At 42.6% G+C, this 7860-nt stretch overlaps 1 pseudogene; it reads right to left on the reverse strand.

The window, feature by feature from the left end:
* Window positions 1-3570: 3570 nt before the first annotated feature.
* On the reverse strand, window positions 3571-3957 carry LOC102843821 (annotated as a pseudogene).
* Window positions 3958-7860: the final 3903 nt, after the last annotated feature.

The raw sequence follows: 7860 nt of genomic DNA on the forward strand, positions 1-7860 counted from the left end.
AAACCCCAAAACAACAAAAAACATTGCTGTGGATCTATGCGGACATTTGAGAGCCACGGAGCTGCAAAGATTGGTGGGGTGCAGCGAATATTGGTGGAGTAGTACAGTGAGCCTTGTTGGAGTGCAGTGAGCCATGGTAGAGAGCAGCAAGCTGCAGCAGGGAGCAGGGAGCTGCAGTGGGACCCACCCACAAAGAGCAAACAAGACAGTGGGAAATTGAATGAGGTACTTAGGGGGGCATTATGGCTGATTGCTGGATCAATTATGGGACCCCATCACATTAAGCAAGAAGGAGTGAGATAGCTGGAGCTCGACTGGACCACTTCTCAAGGGGATAACCAAGATTTCCTGATTTTCCATTCAGGTCTGCCCCGCACTCCTCTCCTGTGTACATCTGTGAGCATGTCCACGCCCCATCCCTTGCCACGTGTGAATTTGTGCACGCACCCACCCTACGTGCATCCACTTGTATGGCTGCCCAACCTTCTTTTTTTCATTTATTTTATTAAATCTATTCCTTAGGATTGTACACTAAGCATAGAATACTTGAAAGAAGTTTATTTGCGTTTTATTGACTATGTAGAAGTATTTGACTGTGTTGAACATAAAGAATTAAGGATCATTTGAAAATTACTATAAATCCCAGAACATTTAATTGTCCTCATGTAAAATCTACATATAGTCCAAAAAGCAGTTGTCTGACCAGAACAAGGGAATGTGCATAGTTTAAAGTTAGTAAGTGTGCATTAAGGTTGAATTACCTCCTTTTTATTTTTTTAAAAAGAAATTTTGTACCAGTTTACATACAAAGTTCATATACACTGTTTTTCACACCGGACTTTTCTCCTTTCCTTTACCAACCCTTCCCTCCCCCCATCTCTTACTCAGACTCTTTTTTGCCCCTACTAGTTTATTTACAAAATTCAAATACAAAGGGAGCTCTGGTGGCCTAGTGGCAAGACGCTGCACTGCAATCCCAGAAGTACGTGGTTCAAATCCACCAGATGCTCTGCTGGAGAAGGAGGGGACAATCTCCTCCTGTACCAGTCAGATCTGATTTGACGGTACACGTAAAAATAATACAATAAAAAAAATTCAAATACAAATTTGAACAAATTCATTGCATTTCCCACATCCCTCTACCCATCAAATTGCACAACTCAATGATCAATCCCTCTTCCCCCTGCACATTCATATCCCTCTGCTTCCAGCCTCTCCCACCTTCCTGGATCCTTATGTTCACTCTACAGTAACTGCTTATACAATATTTATCCTTATGGGACTGAGCATAATGCTCTCCAGTCCCTCCCAAGTTAGGTAATAATTTACAAAATTATTGTTCGTGCGTTCTGCATAGTATTCCATTGTGTGAATGTACCATAATTTCTCAATCCATTCTTCTGTGGTTGGACATTTGGGCTGTTTCCATGTTCTCACGATGGTGAATAATGCTGCTATGAATTTTGGTGTACAAATCTCAGTTTGTGCCGTAGGTCTTATATTCTCAGGGTATATTCCAAGTAGCTGGGTCATATGGACTTTCTATGTTCAGCTTCTTGAGGAAGCGTCAAATTGCCTTTCAGAATGGTTGCACCATTTTACAATCCGATCAACAATATATAAGAGTTCCTTTCTCTCCAGTCCTCCCCAACATCTATTGCTTGCTGCTCTGTTAAACTTTGTCACTGTTACTGGAGTGAGATGGTACCTCACTGTGATTTTTATTTGCATCTTTCTTATTTCCAGTGATTTGGAGCATTTCTTCATATGTCTGTTTGCCTTTTGAATATCTTCCTCTGTGAAAATTTTACCTATGTCTTTTGTTCATTTTGTAATTGGGTTATCAGTCTTTTTCTTGTGGACGCCCAGGAGTATTCTGTAAACTTTTGTTATAAGACTTTTCTGAGATGGAATTACCAAATGTTTGTTCCCAGTCTGTAGGTTTTCTTTTCACCCTGTTTGAAAAAGATTTTTATGTGCATAGAGATTTTATCTCTAGAAGTCCCATGCATCGATTTTATCCTCTTTAGATTGTGCATTTCTGGTTGTATTTGAGAATCTCTTTATACCATAAACTAGGCCTTTTAAGCTTGATGCCAGTCTATCTCTTATGAACCTTATGGTTTTGGGCTTTACTTCTAGGTCGCTGATCCACCTTGAGTTGACTTCTGTGTATGGTGTGAGATGTGGATCCTGTTTCAGCTTTCTGCAGGTGGAAGTCCAGTTTTGCCAGCACCATTTATTGAAGAAGTTATTGACCATAGATAGCTGGGTCTATTTCTGGGTTCTCAATTCTGTTCCATAAGTCAATGTGCATGATATTGTACCAGTACCATGCTGTTTTGGTTACGACTGCTGTATAGTAGGTTTTGAGGTCAGGGAGTGCTATACCTCCAACCTCAATTTTGTTTCTCAGAAGTGTCTTGCTTATTCAGGGTCTCTTGTCTCTCCAAATAAATTTTATAGTTTCCCTTTCAAACTCCTTGAAAAATTAATTTGGTAACTGGATTGTGGTTGCATTGAACATACAGATTGCTTTTGGTAGGATTGTAATTTTCACCATATTGAGTCTTCCTATCCATGAACAGGGCACATTCTCCCATTTCTTTAGGTCTTTATTGTGTCTTTCAGATATGCTCTGTAGTTTTCTAGTTACGTTGACTCCCAAGTATCTCAATTTGTGATTGGCTATTGTAAATGGCATTGCTTTCATTATTTCCATCTCTGAGTTCTCTTTGTTACCGTAGAGGAATCCTATTGATTTTTGAATATTGATCTTATTCCTGCCACTCTACTAAATTGGCCTAATAAACTCTAATAGGTTTGTTTTGTTTTTGTTGTTTGTTGTTGTTGGGTTTTTTTGGTTGAGTCATTGGGGTTTTCTGTGTACACTATCATATTATCTGCATATAGTGGCAGTTTAACCATTTCTTTGCCAATCTGGATGCCTTTTATTTCCTTCTCTTGTCATATTGTCCTAGCAAGCATTTTCAATATAATACTGAAAAGAAGTGGTGACAGCAGGCATCCTTGTCTGGTCCCTGTTTTCAAGGAAAATGTTTTTAGTCTTTCTCCATTGAAAATTATGTTGGCTCTTAGATTTACAGATACACTTTTTACTATGTTGAGGAAATTCCCTTCTACTCCAATTTTGCTGAGTGTCTTTATCAGAAAACATTGGTTAGATCTTGTTATTTAATTTGTCAATATAGTGAATTACACTGATTTTTTTTCTTATGTTGAACCATCTCTGCATAACACTTGGTCATGGTGAATTATTTTTTTAAATGTGCTTTTGGATTCTATTGGCTAGTGTTGCAGACTGAGGTTAAAGTATTTTAATAAGTATACATAATGAGACAGAACACCAAGAATGTAGGAAGGACAAAGGTAAAGCAGGAGGTGAATAGTTCTTAAACAACTGAAGCCAATTGAAGTGCTATTCCAGCTCCCCTGTCTTTTTTTTTTTTTTTTTCAGTTCAATGAAAGAGACTTTATTGAGGGCCCAGGGTCATGGGCTCAGAAGAAGGCCACCTGCAAGAGGGAAGGGAGCCAGTGAAGAGCGGGCTCTTATTTGACCTTCTTCTTGGGGCGCAGGTTGTTGGTGTGCCCACACTTCTTCTTGCGGCAATTGACAGCACGGGGATGCAGGCGAGCCTAACACTTGCGGCAGATCATCTTGTCGCAGTTGTATTTCTGGGCGAGCTGACGCAAGGAAGGCTCAATAATGCCACCACGGAGACGCAGCACCAGATGCAGGGTGGACTCTTTCTGGATGTTGTAGTCTGAGAGTGTACGGCCATCCTCTAGTTGTTTGCCCGCAAATATCAGACGCTGCTGGTCAGGAGGGATGCCCTCCTTGTCTTGGATTTTGGCTTTGACATTCTCGATGGTGTCACTGGGCTCGACCTCAAGAGTGATGGTCTTGCCAGTCAGGGTCTTCACAAAGATCTGCATCTTTGCGTCTACAGTCGCCCTGGAGAAGCCACGGCCCGCCTCGAAACGCGCAGCTCCCCTGTCTTTATTGAAATTTGCCAAGGAGTAAATCACAAAGAGAATCCAAGGCAGGTGATGCTAAGCTTTTTCTATTGAAACCTTCTGCTTGACTCAGGAGGGAGGGATTAGCAAATACAATGCAAGAATCCTGTAAATGCTTAAGGATTGCCTTAGTGCTTCAGGATTAATTCCAGCTGATACCAGCCTCCCTCATAACCTGAAGTACCATTCTGTTTATTACAAATATTTAGTATGAAATTTGGTTTCCCATATTCCCCCACTTTTTTATTATAACTATGTTATGTAGAGTAACATCTTCTTTCTTCTTTGATTCATTCCTACTTGTTTTTGTTTTTTCTATCTTTTATAAACAGAACAAATTAAGCATCATAAAAAATACTTATAAAAATCTTCAATGATCAAAAGTATTTAGGTGGAATATTCCTTTAGAGACTGTTTCTATTGTTATATTGCCACAGTACTTGTCAAAACGAGTTCTAATTAATGTCCTTTTGCCAGCGTGTCCTTTGCCATTCCCTATCACTCCTCCCTGAGAGCGATTTCACCCTGATTCATTGGGAAAGGGGGCAACACATTCTCTTAGCTGCTTCCTGCTGGAAAAGGCACTGTAGGTCTCAGGGTAAAGATCTTCTCTCACTACTCTAAAGGGTCCCTTTGGCAATAGGAAACATGTAGACCATTGTGGCGATTGATTTTGGAATACAGATGCACTGTTATCAATTGTGCTTAGGAATACAAGTTCATATCCTTGGAGATGCATCATGCAACTATTGCAACCTAGAAGACACCAATTTGACTAACAAGTTGAAAACACATGAGTCAAAAATTAAAAGCAATAATATTCCAACTGGAGGTTTTAAAAGTGGCACAAACCAAGTCACAGAGGGAAGATAGTTCTTAAAATAAAAAGCCTGATTGGCTGACACTTTGTCTATTATAGTATAAGGGTTAGAAACCACGGGATATAGAGACACAACTATGTCATTTATTGTTCTTAAGTCCTGAACCAAATTCCATTTACCAATGGGTTGTTTTACAGTCAGGAAGTCCACATGGAAGGCAGAGGCAGAGTAAAGAATTGCTTATGAGTCTTTCTGTCAATTCCAACAACTAAGGAATAGCAAGAAGAGAGTGGACCTGAGAAGGCTGTAGGAGAAGAAAACGGATAGACTTACCAACAATGTCAATGCCCATCCCTGGCTCTTCTGGGAGGACCTGAATGGTTGAAGCATCCTCCTTTGTTTCCAGCTGAGAGCCAGGGTCCTCTGTCAGCCATGAGGACCTAAGGTGGCCCACCCTTGACCTAGTGTCATTCAGATTCACACTTAAAGCAAGTGACCGGGAGCTTCTTCTTTACTCCCTTGCCTACCTGTGGTTCTCGCTTGTGACACTGTCTTAAATGGCCCAGCTTTCCACAGTGGAAGCAATTCTGACTACCTTTATTACCTTTGGGTGGCATTGTTTATGAGTAAGACTTACTTTACTGACACAGGCCCTAAATTGGTAGCAATAGCTGGCCCAATAATTTTAGCCTTTCTCTGGTCTTTTTCCTTCCCTCTAGATCCCATTTATTAAAAGAGGGAAAAATTTAAACAAATCAAATGGAGTTCCTATTTTTCCATATATGTTTTTGGTAAGAAAAATACTATAAATGTGGATACAGTTCCAATATTCTTCCTCCATGCCATGATATAGTGTTATTAGCATAAGCATTTATAAATCCATTGCCTTCCTTACACTATCTTAAATTTTTGATGTTTCTATGCTGAAGAGAGGAACCAACAAGGCTCCAGTCAATAATGCTTTCATAGGAAGTATTAATTAAAATTTGTCTTTGCTCTTCTCAACATTATTTCCAATGTATCCAATTTCTAAGAAAGAACTTGAAGTTGTTATTGGTATCTCCACAAAAACTATACCCTTGAAACATCTACTAGAGAAATATATTACCCAAAGCTTTGTAAAGCCAATAAACTACTTTTAACAAGAGAGTATTAGAAATATATGCCCAATAGCTGGTATTATCTGCCATTCCACAACTATGTCCTTGTCAAAGTGTGACCTCTTTCAACTCATCTCTGGGTTTCACATTTCTGGAGGGCACGGGTTTCACATTTCTGGAGGGCACCCACAGCATTTCTGTGCCTGTAGAGATATAAGCAAATACTCATGCCCACCTAATAACAAATCCCTTTTTTCAATCATTAGTTAGAGTTTCCTTATAATATATAGGCTGATTCAATTCTTTAGAAGATTGTAATACCCAATCAATGCCTTTCAGCTGCAGCTTCTCCTTTTTCATTAGCATTTAAAAATTTAAAATAAATAAGGTCTTTTGTAAATGAGTTCAAGGAGATGATATTTGACCCACCAAATCTCTCCCCCTTCTGTTTTTTCAACACAGTTTGTAAAGTCAAATTAGCCCTTTCTATTATAACTTGCCCTTGGGGGTTATATGGAATACCAGTAATATGATTAATGTTCCATTTTTTTTAAGAAACTCTTGTACTTTCTTAGAATTATAAGCAAGAGAGATCCAAGATGGCGGTGGAGGCAGAGACAGTGTGGTGAGCTGCGGGAGCAGCGAACCACTTAAAGCAGGGCCATTATGGCCTCCCACAGACTTCAGCTTATTGATAATTGAACACTTAAACAGTTGATAACTGGCCCTCAGTGAAGATCGAGGCTCAACAACAGGAATTCAAGGATTCCCAAGGAGAAATGGGTGAGTCTCGAGGCTCCCAACCCCCTGCTGCAGAGCTCGCCGCACAGCTGCTGCAGCTCCATGAGGCTTCCACAGCTGGAACGAATGGATTCCCTCACCCAGGATGGATGCTGGGCACCGGCCCTCCTCAAGACTGGTACAGTGAAGCCACCACACTGCCGCAAGGTGGACTTGGTCTGGAGAGAATTCTCGGAGCCAGGATGGTGGTTGTGGGGGAAGCAGGTGCCCGCAGGCCGCCTGCACAAGAGGGGCCGCACACCAGCTGAGCGCCTGTGCGGCGGGGTGGAGGGACACGCCCCCAATGGCTGCCTGCATTGGTGGGGCTGCGCGCCTCCCGCAGGCCTCCTGCGCTGGGGGGGGCGCCCCGCTGGCCACCTGCGTAGGAGGTGGGGGATGGGATGCATGACCGCCGTCTGCCTGGGGGGGGGGGAGTCTGTTCACAATTCTCAGGTTCCCTTTATCATAGATAAAGGGGGAGAGCAGTGACACCTACTTCAAAATATAGTACGACCACTTATGGGGGTGGGGTAAATGTGGCAGTCCTGGAATTGGAAACACTATCCCTGACCACAGAGTCCTCAGTCAGGCGAGGGGACCAGACTGGGGTAGGGGCAATTAGAGGGGGAGTATACCAGCCAGCTCCTGGGGGGCGAGCCTTCACGGCCCTCTGCCCGGGGTGGGCTGCCCTTGGCCCCCGGCTCGGGGCGAGCCGTCGTGGCCCTCTGCCCAGGGTGGGCTGCCTTCGGCCCCTGCCTTAGGGTGAACCGTCGCGGCCCTCAGGGTGAGCTCCTTAGTCCCCAGATTGTGCCATCTGACCCCTGGGTGGGAAGGAGAAAAAAAAAAAGAGAATGCCTAGGGTATCCAGAGAATGTTACCTAGGCCACCTTCTGCCACCCTCCCCCCAAGTAAACCTGAAAGCAACACCCCAAAGCCGTTCTATTGGGAGCTCTGGTGGCTTAGTGGCAAGGAGCTGCAACTACAATCCCAGAGGCAGATGGTTCGAATCCACCAGATGCTCTGCCGGGAAAAGGAGGGACAATCTCCTCCTGTACCAGTCAGATCTGATTTGACGGTACACACACACACAAAACCAACAACAACAAAGCCGTTCTATTTGT

This window comes from Elephantulus edwardii, unplaced genomic scaffold (assembly GCF_000299155.1).
Source record: "Elephantulus edwardii isolate Elephantulus edwardi_28Jun2011 unplaced genomic scaffold, EleEdw1.0 scaffold00097, whole genome shotgun sequence".
NCBI classification, from domain to species: Eukaryota; Metazoa; Chordata; class Mammalia; order Macroscelidea; family Macroscelididae; genus Elephantulus; species Elephantulus edwardii.